Source organism: Canis lupus, chromosome 3 (genome assembly GCF_003254725.2).
Source record: "Canis lupus dingo isolate Sandy chromosome 3, ASM325472v2, whole genome shotgun sequence".
NCBI lineage: Eukaryota > Metazoa > Chordata > Mammalia > Carnivora > Canidae > Canis > Canis lupus.
In genome coordinates, this window is record NC_064245.1 from 20,643,838 (window position 1) to 20,655,989 (window position 12,152).

At 37.0% G+C, this 12,152-nt stretch overlaps 1 long non-coding RNA gene across 2 annotated transcripts in view; it reads left to right on the forward strand.

Moving 5' to 3' along the window:
• The window catches only part of LOC118354291 (uncharacterized), a 295,091-nt gene extending 287,712 nt beyond the window's left edge, over positions 1-7,379 (forward strand). For both annotated transcript variants that reach the window (XR_007409729.1, XR_007409730.1), the window contains one exon: positions 7,258-7,379. This is a non-coding gene — a long non-coding RNA (uncharacterized LOC118354291). The remainder of the gene's footprint in view (positions 1-7,257) is intronic.
• Positions 7,380-12,152: the final 4,773 nt, after the last annotated feature.

Genomic DNA, 12,152 nt, shown 5'->3' on the forward strand with positions numbered 1-12,152 from the left:
GAAGAAATGGCAGTGAGGGCAAATATCACCTCAATATGGTTTTCAGGCAAAACAGATTATTGGCATGAAATTAATAAAATTGGAAGGTGTGCTGGAGCTATTCCAATGGTCTAACAGATTAGTTATTTGTAGTATACATGAGTGAATAATAGATCAGACACATTCCTTCATTTTGGTGACCCATGTTTTTTTATCCAATTGATTGCTAAATATTTACCCATTATGACAGCTGAAGCAAACAATTGGACACTAAAATAATTGAATTAGTGGCCCCACTTCATACTCAGTATTTGAAGTGGGTAGACACAATGGGAAAATTTATAAGACAGTCTGATGAAAAAAGAAATGCTACTCTTTCATTTGCATATATAAATGAGGATGTTTGTTTTTTTTTTAAGAATTTATTTTTATTTATTTTATTTTTTAAGATTTTTTTTATTTATTCATGATAGAGAGAGAGAGAGAGAGAAGCAGAGACACAGGTAGAGGTAGAAGCAGGCTCCATGCATGGAGCCTGATGTGAGACTCGATCCTGGGACTCCAGGATCATGCCTTGGGCTGAAGGCAGGCGCTAAACCACTGAGCCACCTAGGATATTTTTTTTTTAAGATTTTATTTATTTATTCATGAGAGACACAGGGAGAGAGAAGCAGAGATATAGGCAGAGGGAGAAGCAGGCTCCATGCAGGGAGCCCAATATGGGACTCGATCCCAGGACTCCAGGATGTCCTGGGCTGAAGGCAGGCGCTTAACTGCTAAGCCACCCAGGCATCCCTAAATAAGGATAAAGACTTAAAATATATCAGTGGTCTTCTGCAATTTCAAAACCAGAAACCATTTTTAAAAATCTGAGAATAATGGCATTAATTTAGATACTCTATCTTGGCTTAAGATGTTGACTTTAGTGTGTAAAATCTAAATTCTCTTCATACTAAAAATTGGTATAACTAAAAATTACAATCTAGAAAGAGAAAAGAATTGTTATACCTGTGAAGTAAACATATTGACAGACACTGCAACCAGCAAAAAGGCTGGATAGCTCATATTTTCTAGTTTCATGAAATATACTGGCCTCAATTTAACTTTCTTAAATTTGGGCTCCCATGTTCAGTTCTAAACTTATTTTGCCTTCAAAGAAATATAGTTCAACTAGGAATTTCTTTCTCTACTTAGATCTCTAGATACACATTGGCTAAGAATGTCAATACCTAGTCCATAGTCACTGCTCTAAAGAATGCCATGATTTTTTCTACTCCTTGCTACCCCCAAGGTCCTGGAATCTCTCATTCTCCTACCTCAGAAGAGCTATTTATATCATATTCTCTTGCTAGATGTTTTACCAGCACATCCTATTCCTGCCATCCATAGTCTACTCAGGAGTGGTAGATATCTTGTTCCAAATTATTTCTGTAATAGTCTCACTTTCCACTCCTTGCTGGCTTATGGTATATTTTCCTTCGGACCCCTCGATAATCACAGCATCACCAATGGTAGGCTGCTTACATAAAATAATTCAGAGACCTCTATGATCTCTGAAAATATTTGATTAGGTATAGATTTCTCTGGCAGAAGTTTGTTTGTGATCTCCAAATTCAGGAAAACACCTTCCAGTCCTTCCATAATAGTTCTAAAACATGGTCTGGCACATGGAAATGTGATAAATAAGTCACTAGCAGGGGTGAAAGGTAAAGCATTTGTAGTCATATGACCTTAGTTTGAGATCCAGTTAACATGTGGTAGCTCTAATATGGGGCAAAACACAGAGGCAAAACACTTGACCACTCTACACCCCATTTCTGCCTTCTGTAAAATAAAGACAATAATATTCTCTGTAACACAAGACTCTTGAGAGAGTTAAAGAAGATAATGTATGCAAAAAAAGTTCTTTATAAATAGCAAACTATTAAATATGAGAAAGTGTAGTAGGGATCCTCTGGGAGGGATGGCCTGAATTTGGGGGTGAGCTCGGTGGGGACAAGGATTTGTGTTGGGGAAGCCCCAGTTCCTATATAGTAAGGGAGACAAGAAAAATATCAGTTTCCTCTAAAGGTATCAGGAAGTTCCCAAGGCTTCTGGTTTAGTTGCAAATAAGAGAAGAAGTTTGATAAAGGTGTCAGCTCCTAGTAAAAAGAAGTTACAAGTCCTAGGCTTGGGAAACAGACTCTCCACCCTCAGTACTGTTATCAAAAACAGAAGTAGCGGTGCCGTTAGCCCTGCTTCATTTTAATAGCTTCCCTCTATGGCTCCACATAAAGATAATATAGGAGAGCATTCTACTGTGCTGGAACTTGAAAACATAAACTGACTAAAGATGCAAAAGCAGTACTGAAAAAAAAAAAGTAACTAGAAGCAAAGGGAAGGAATTTAGGGAAGAGTTCCAGCAATTACTCCAGTGAGGTCTCAGAACCGTAAGTCTTATTTTATTATTGCTGTTCTGACTCCTATTCCTTGATTTGATCCTTTAGCTGCAAAGCCTGGAAAGTATCTGATACTTAAACATTTAAGAACTCTAAGTTGCGATAGAACTTCCTTTATGGGATTTTAACATGACCGGGTTGAAAGAACATGCTAGTATATTGTCCCCACTTTCCAGAATTCTGAGTAGATTAAATTTTGGCAGGAAAATTTGTCCTCTATTCTGATATATTCTGATATATGTGTATATATATATATATATAATATATATGTAAATATATGTGTGTGTGTATATATATATATATATATATATATATATATATATATATATTTCCCTTCTACACACCTTAAGAAAATCGCCAAGTTATTGTCTTTCCATGACCCAGGAATTTGTTAAATTTCCAGGAATCTAACCATAATCCTCACCTAATATTTTGGCTTGGAAAAGCCCGGCTTCTTTTACATAATGGGACTGTACATGCCAATGGGAAGAAGACTTTCAAGGCTAAGAAAGTCCAAAATGAGCCAATGGAAGAAGTATGAGAGGCTTGGAGAGTTTTTTTGGGAGATAGGATAAGGAAGAAGGTGGAGTGTTGCTTGTTCTACAGGTGACAGAATCAGAGCGTTGACCTCATGCAATATCACAAAGAGGTAGCAAGACCTCAGATGGAAGCAGTTATGGCAATAACTGGAAAGAATGCAGACTAGGCCCTGAGTCTCTAATTTAGAGCACTTAAGCCACCAGTTTTCAAGGGACCTTGCTCAAGCATTGAGCCTTTCAAGGGGCCAGTATGAACTGAAGACCAGAGAGTGCTTCATTGAAGAATTTGAAGTGGGTAGAACCCTAGAATTCTTACATGACTTACGGCATAGGAGCTTCCCAAATTACCACTAATATTATCTTTCCCTCCATCTAATTAGGAAGGGACTTGAAGAACTTTTATCTGCTTTAGAAAAAATAACAAGTGACAATTCTTAAATTCCATGAGTTATAGACGAGAATTCATGCCTTCTGTGTCATGAAGGGTTTCAATGTTTCTAAGTATGTACACGTTACTACTTACATGTGCACAGTACACAGTTACTACACAGTGACTGTGTAGTAGACACCAATTTATAATTTTAAATGTCTCAATAAGATAGGTATTAGTATAATGATGTTACAGATGAGGAGAATGAAACTCAGAGATGTCATTTATCTTGTTCTAGCTTTTCATGACTCATAAATGATAAAATCATGATTTAAACTCAGATCTTAAGTTGCAAAGTCAAGTTACTGACATTAACTATGCTACTTTCCTAAAGTATTGTTTTCAGAGAATGATATGGCTAATATTAGGAGTGGACCAGGGAAAAGCCTTTCATTCATTCATTCATTCATTCATTCATCTAATACTTATCCAGGGTCTCCTCTGAGCCAAGCACTATTCTGGGGGCTGAGGAAACAGCAGCCAACAAAACTGGCCCTCATGGATCTCACATTTTGGTGGTGGGAGTTGGAAAGGAGACATTAAGAAAGACAAATACATAATATGTCAGATGGTAATAAGTTATAGGAAGAAAAATAAAGCAGTGGAAGGGGGATAGAGGTGATAAGGTGCTGTTTTGCAAGTAATGATCAGGGAAGACATCTTTGATCAAACGACATTTAAGCAAAAATATGAAATCATTGGTGGAGTGAACCATGAGGATCAAGAGGGAGAAAGAAGCTTTCTGGGCAAAGGAAGTAGCAAGTACAGTGGTCCTGACAACACAGGAGTGTTTGGTGTTGAGGAAGAGGATGGATACAGAGTAACTATAGGGGAGGTGGAGAAACAGTGAGGGGGGATAAGGTGGAGTTGGGTGGTCGGCCATATCAGATGGGGACTCAAAGCCTATACAGATCAACATAGATAAACTTTAGGATAGACATACCGATAAACTCAGAAACCATCTCCTCTGACTTGACTGGTAGGCTTCAGATCTTGGTAACAGTAGTTTCTAATGTTCTTAACTATTTTTGGGTTCCTGTGAAGTTGGTACAAAGGTCTTGATGCATCCTAGACTGACGTTAGGCATTATCTGTGGGTCATATTTTCTATTCAAGAGTCAGGTAGGATCACTTACAATGACGATTTTGGTCATCAGATTAATAGCCCCTCCAATCCAGTGTTTGCTCTTTGAGAGGGGCATATCTTTCATTCATAATAACTAAGTACGAATGTTCCAGGATAAATGTCAGACATGGTAAAATGCAACTTTAAATAAAATCAGGAACACGTAGCTTTGCCTTTCCATTTGAAATATGGAAGACTTGTGATTTCCAAAAATAAATCTCACTTTGTTACTTGTTTTCTGCCAAGCAATTATCCTTCAGTTTTGCTTCTTTCTCAACCTACTATATTATATGAGGGCAGAGTAAATTTTCCAATAGGGTAAAAAAGATTTAAATAATATTCCATTCTGATAGTTTGATCACATAGTATTAATTAGGAAGATGACAAATGAAAAAGTAATTTCAATTCTACACAACCTGCTGTGTATGTCAACTTCTAGTTCATCCAACTTGCATCTCTCACTTCTCCAACAGATCAGGTACTCCATGTGGGATGCCCTCTAAATAGAAATTAAGTGATCCATTCTCCCACAAGTGCCTAAGGAATTGCAGGGGTAGCTTTCATTAACAATGATGGACCTCACAAGTAAAAAGCCCTTGACCGTCAATGGGAGACTCCAAAGAGTTTCTTCCACTTTCTTTAATATTATTCATTTAATCAAAGAATGACAATAAAGTGATTATCATCAAAGATTTATGCAAAAGTATTTTAAAACTTTGAATGGGACCAACAAATGATTCACAAAAAGCGGCAAAGATGATTGCTACCTACACCTTCAAAAATATTTCTTGGTAAACAACACTGAAACTGCTTCTCCCAATTTAGAAGTGTTAAGGTAATTTTCTTAAGAGAAATGAATCATCTGTGCCAACATTTGTCACTTGCCTCTGATCTGAGTATAGCTCTAAAACTTAGTTTTCCAGACCATCATCACTGTGTCTGAAAGTAACCACAGTGCTCTGTACTTTACTTCATTACTGGGCTCGTTCTGCATGGAGAGAGCTGCAGTGGGCCTCTTAGAAGTCTCAATACTATGCCCATTTCAGTATAGATAAGGCAAATATTAAATACATTAAGAGGAAGGACAGAGCCTTTTGCTCTCCCACTACTCACTCATTCCTCACCCACCCACTCAGTCATCAAGCACAAGAGCTCATTGACCCTATTGATAGGAAGGGCCACTGAGGATTGCAGAATTTTGCAAATTAGTTTGTGTCCCCTGTGAGCTATACAGTAATTTATACTTAATAAGAATTATAAAGAGGTCTTCCACCAAAATGTGTCAGAGAGGCAATGGGTTAATAAGAAATGTGAACTTAAATTCCATAGAGAGGAGGCTGAAAGCCCCACTCCAAAAATAATGGATACATGAGGGAATGCAGGGCATGCGTGAGGGAATTCTGGAAAGGAGTGAGCACAGAAAAAGAAGCCTCTGAAATGGTCAAAGGCAGTGTTGAACCATTGCCAAGCAGGTGACTTTTGTAGGGAGCAGGCAATTTGATTTAAAAAAAAAAAAAACACAACAAATCAGTCAATTTAACTGCTGATGGGTTTGGCCTCTCTGGTGGCGGGGAGAATAATGAGACAAATTGTTAGATGTCAGAGTAGACAAAAATATTCAGGTAACTGACGCCAGTTCTTCATTTTCCGACAGACTGTTGTAGTTTATAAATGCATCAGTATGTGAATGTGTGTGGCTGTGGGTGTGCACACATTTGCTTGTGTGAGTAAAGTGGGGGAGGAGGCAGGGAGGCAAAAATATGTCCTTACCATGAGGCAATTCTGTGATAATGACATATGGGACTTCAATTTTCCTGAGGTTCATAGTTCTAACCTCACATTAGTGCTCTTTGCTTAGAAAACAAAAGTTAGATGTCTAAAAAAGTTAAATTGTTTTAGATAATAGTGTTTTAGTTTTGAATATGGCATTTATGTGTGTATTATGTCATTGATAGTTGGCAAGATTACCTTTTACACACCCACATCACCCACATGACCCACACCACACCCTCATACCCCCACGCAGAGCTGCATATATACATGGAAGATAATTGAGCCTATGCCATCATATTGTATTTTGGCAGTAAAAAATACTCTCAGAATAAGAGTTCTCAAAAATCATGGGGAAAATTCTCCTAAAATTCTTTTTTTCCTTCCTTCCCCCTCTCTCTCTCCCCTCCCCTCCCCTGTCTCTCATTTCTTCATATTCCTTAACTGACTGGAAAACCCAGTGAGAAACAAAGATGGTAGCACAAATATTTGGCTGCATAATCATTTGTTCTTCCAGGACTTGAAAAAAAAAAAAAGAGAGAGAGAGATCTTAGCAATTGCTTCAAATTATAGCCATTCTTAAATAAACTGATATCAATAATGATTTTTTATACCAACAAAGAAATAACCATTGATAACTAATAAAGATTTGTTAAACCAATGCTGATTTATTCAAAATAAGATGTAATTCAAAGTAACTGGTAGTCCTTAACTGATTAGATGTTAGGCATTCTTTACAAAATGCTGAATAATTTAGAATTTAACCTCAAGTCAATTAATTAATGTTGTTGAATCCTGGTTTGTTGCTTGTTGAATTAATAAGAGTTTGCCTCAATCAATCCGAGCTCACCTTTGGGTCTGAAAGGATGCTAAATACACACTGTTGTGGCCTAAAATGGGTGACAGGCTGTTGTAGATTCTCTTTTTCTGACACCCATCTTCTGCTACTATTCAATTCCATTTTTTCATGGAGAAGAAAAACTAACACAGCTTGCTGGAGACGCTGCATGGCACGGCGGTTAAAAACATGGACATTGGAGCCAAACTGCCAGGTATTGCAATCAGAAGGCAAGCACTTCCTAGCTGAAAGACCAGAGGTAAGTTGCTTAACTGGTCAGTGCCTCAGTTTATTCATCTGTAAACTGGGGATGATAATAAAGGCCCATGACTCATAGAATTGTTATGAAGGTGAAATGAGTTATTGTTTACCAGGTGATCAGACGGGTGCTGGGCACATAGAAAACTCCATGTTAGTATTTACAAGTGTTCTCAGCAAACATAATATGACTGGGGAATTACAATTATTTTAAATGACCATACTCATCCTTTCATAAAAGAAACAGCAGCTGTCAGGAAAAATCCAAGCTATGATGTTCTGTCTCTAAGTCTCCATTCCCAACTCACTTTAGTTCAAATTCCTTGAGACTCGGGAACAGGAAGGGTAATCTTCCAATTCTTTTTTCCAACCCAGAAAAGAACAGCTTCTGTTGTTGTTCTTATAATATCACTTCAGTTAACACCGAAATTGCAGTTTCAGAAGATCGTTATAGACAGACTTCTTGTACGATCTCAATATAAAAAAAAAAAACCCAGCACACACATGCCCAAATTTCCATATCCTCTAATATTAAATATGTCCTATGTATGTCTTCCTTGTCTTAACAAAGATTTGAGAGTCTTCTATTCCTTTGAAGTGAAGCAACAGATGTGAAGCACAATATACAATCTTTTCTTCATGAAAGAATAACTGTCTTCCTCTGATATTTTTTTTTCCCATGGAATTAACTTTACTTCCCCATACTCTGGACAGTAGCTGAGGACAGGGGAGACTGACGCTCCTATGATGATGACCTCTCTTCCACATAAAATCTAAGTTCAATCGTATTTTTCAGTCTGCTTAAATTCAATATAGGAAAATTATCTTGTAATTTCTTGTTATGGATAAGAGTAAATGTGAGATGTAAATTGTTTAATATCTTACAAGTCAAATATGATATAAATAGGGCTGCAGGGAAAAATGGATCCATAGAAACATCAACACAATTGTACTAATTGCCAAAAAACATATTCTCACTGAAAAACAATTTATAGGATATCATAACTAATTTTTCACACTTCAAGGAACTATAGTAAGAACATTGCCCCAAATATTCCATAATTTCAAAGAGAAAATTAAAAACAAAATCATGCTGGAATTCATGATGGAATACAAGCTCATAAAACAGAGGTATTTTCCTAGAAGTCTCTAGTAGGAGAAAAATGTGTATTTATAAGGAGAATTTTTCACTTAAGTTGTAAATTTTAATATTTCAAAACTTACTATTTACTTCCAAGTGATTGTTGTTGCTTTTTTAATGAAAGCAATTTTAATTATCTGGTTCTCATTGACTACTAATTATAAAGTGTAAATCTTGGGGAAAAAAATCAAGGAAGAGAAGCAATGACATAGAATATTTACCATCTGGCTTACTTTCTCAGATTTTCCGAATATCAGTGGACAGGAGCTCCTGCTCTTTGGTAGAGGAAAAGGAAGCATTCTCCCTTCTAAGTGGATCAAAGAATGCTTCCTGTGTCTTTCAACATAGAAGGGAGGTTTGGGATATATTAAGAGTGTATCTCTACCATTTACTGAGTCATTTCTGTGTACCAGGATGCTGCCGAGTGTTTGATACACAACATCTCAGTGACTCCTTCTAACCATTCTTCCCATTTTACAAAAGAAGAAGCTGAACCTCTGTGTAGTTAAATAATTTACTCAAGGTCATACTTCGTAGAACTGGGATAGAAACCAGGTCTGCACAACTTTAAAGACATCTGAATCACTGAACTGCTTCTCTTTAAGACAGATCAGCTAAAGGGCAGACGTTTATGGAAGGGCAAGAGGATCAAACTGAACCTTCAAATTTCTTATATTCTCTCCATCCCCAAACTAAGCATTTTATTGATATATACTGAAAATGATTAAAACATGAAAACTGCATTGTGCTTTTTATAATACCAGTGATTTCTGGGCTAGAAAAGACAATAAATGAGAATAATCACACCTCTATCACCACTTTCAAGATTAATTCTACTGCCATTTACTAAGCATTTACTTGAGGTATTTTGCTAAGCACTTTACATATATTATTTCATTTTTTAAAAAAGAACTAGTCACAAATTTTACAATCTAAAGCTCAAACTAAAGTGAAACATCTATGTGTCTTTTTTTGTCAGAAGTGATAGATATGAACACAGTTTTCCATTACCCTGATTTCTACTTTCACTTCAAGTAGACAGGTTTTCTACTGTCCCAAGTCTGGTGCATACAAGTCTGGATGATTAAATCCATCCTGTGGTCCCGAAGAATATCTAAAAGTTGCTGAAATCATCAAGGGCTTAGCAAGGTAGGACTTAGATGAAAGACCCAACTTAGAACTAATTAAAATCAAATTTACGTTTCTTATTTATTTATTTTTACCTGTTCACGCCAGGGGGGTAGAAGGTAGATATGGTGACTTCTGTGCTTCTTTCAGCACACATGGAAGGGAGCCGGCCAACATACTGTCACCCTGGTCTAGCAGGGGGAGTAAGTCTACCATTTCCACCAGCGCCACATTAAAAGAAATGAATCTCATTCTGTTCTTTTTTGGGGAGTAATTTATCAGATGATTTATTTACAGTGCAATCTGCGTGACAAGTAAACAAATATGTTATTTTTGCCCGCTGTAGTTGGATTTTAAACATAAGAAAGAGACAGAGTAAATGTCTTTCTAGGATATGTGAGTAGCTCTGACAACAGCTTTGAAAAATAAAGGAACTCCATTACGAGGCGTTTAGCAAGAGCTGATTTACATACTAGAGTAGATCTTTCATGAATTCTGCAGACGTAGGGAGGAAAGGGAGGGGGAAAAAGGTTCCAATTGCATGCTACCACTGTGCATGTTGATGAATCCCCCAGCACATGTTAATTAATGCCCTATTGTGTTTGGCAGACTACCAGGGACTGTGATTGTACACGGGCTGATCCTTTAAATGGAGAGTGGCTTACTCTATATTGAAAAGAAAAAGATTTGTATTTGTATAAGCCACAACTATTCCTTAGGAGTAAGTGTTTTGCTTTTAGTGTAATTAAGAGAGAAGAACTGCCATCTATCACAATATTTTATCATTACATGTAAAAAAAATCCTCAACCCAAGTAAGTAAAAAAAAAAAAATCACAGAAATGTCATTGTTTTTAAGGAAAAATAACATTGCTCCCATTACCCTATCCAAATCAGTGTCCAAATTTCTTTTTTTTTCCCCCTGTGTCCAAATTTCACCCACAAATGATGATAATGAATGCTCTTATCTACCATCTTGTGCTCTGGCTGAAGCAGAGGATTGTAGTCAAGCAATTAAAAGGAAATTCTCATAATAAACACATGGCAGTCTTGAAAAAATTAAATGCATAATGCCGTCCTGGCAACAGAGGTGAATTAAACAGGGAAAAAGGACTGGAAGGTGCAAATTCCTTAGGCTTAAAGCTACAGAAATCTTATGTCCTGTTAGAATTTTAATTTTAATCATGGGGAAAAAAAGATTGACTAATCATTTAGCTCTTGTTTCTTATTTGTTTTAATTTGCTTTTTACTACTTGTACCGTAAAGGGCTGATAAATATTAGATTTCTTAAAGCTTGAGTGGCCTGGGAAAATAAATTGCATTGCCTTATATTATTGTTCCTTATGAATAAAACTGATATATCTAAGAAGCTGTTGCAGTAGACTCCAAAAAGATATTGCAGCCAAATCGATTGTCTTTCACCATTCCAAGTGAGAAAGTTCAGCTGTGGCTTACTAAAGAACCTACCTTTTTCCTAAATCTACATTGCTTTAGCTGAAATAAGCTGAAGTCTTTTTTATTTTTTATTTTTTCCTTGAAGACTTCGGCCATTTGGGCTTCTTTGTAAAACTCCCTCCGCATTTCCCTCAGTACATTTAAGCTTTATTTAAACCAGTGATTTTCAAAGTGGAGCACAGAGGCCACCTAAACCAGAATCATATGGGGATGCTTGTTCTGGGAATATAGGTTCTGGGAATCTATGTTTCCAGAGGCCCTGATTCAGTAGCCTAGGATGGGAATCCAGGAATCTTCATTTTTAGTAAGTACCGAAGTGATTCTGATTATTAAATGTACTCTATATGCTCTTCTTTTGCAGTTCAGTGGCATTTTTAAAAGAGATTTTATTTATTTATTCATGAGAGAGGCAGAGACATAAGCTGAGAGAGAAGCAAGCCCCATGCAGGAGCCCGATGTGGGACTCCAGGATGACACCCTGGGCCAAAGGCAGATGCCCAACCACTAAGCCACTCAGGCATCCTGCAATTCAGTGGCTTTTTAAAAATTCACCAGCTCTTCCTCTTGCTGCAATGTGTGATTTCACTGGACAATGAATATTCCTTGGAATTGGTGTCATGAACTTTGTTTTAGATGACCAGCTCTGTTTTCCATCTGGCTTAAGGAGGTTGGAACCCAACACCACAATGACCTTAAACTCAAAATGCCAGTATTGCTGGCCATTTTAGCCAGGGGAAAGGTACCACCAGGCTATGGGACAGGAAATGTCAAGAACTGAGTAGACATAATCACAGAATGGATACAGAGACTTTAAATGGGCCCTCCAACCTGTGGGAAATCTCTTTCTGTGACATTGTTAGTCTCATTAACTCAACACTTTTGTATCAACCTGGGTATACAATGAACTGAACTCCAGTCTTACAACACAGATATATACCGTCGATTCTTTTTGCATAGGATTCTTGGACCTATCAATGAATAATAGCAATAATCTATTGAGTATTTACCATGTGTCAAGCAAGAGCTAAATGCTTTGTTATTACATCATGTAAC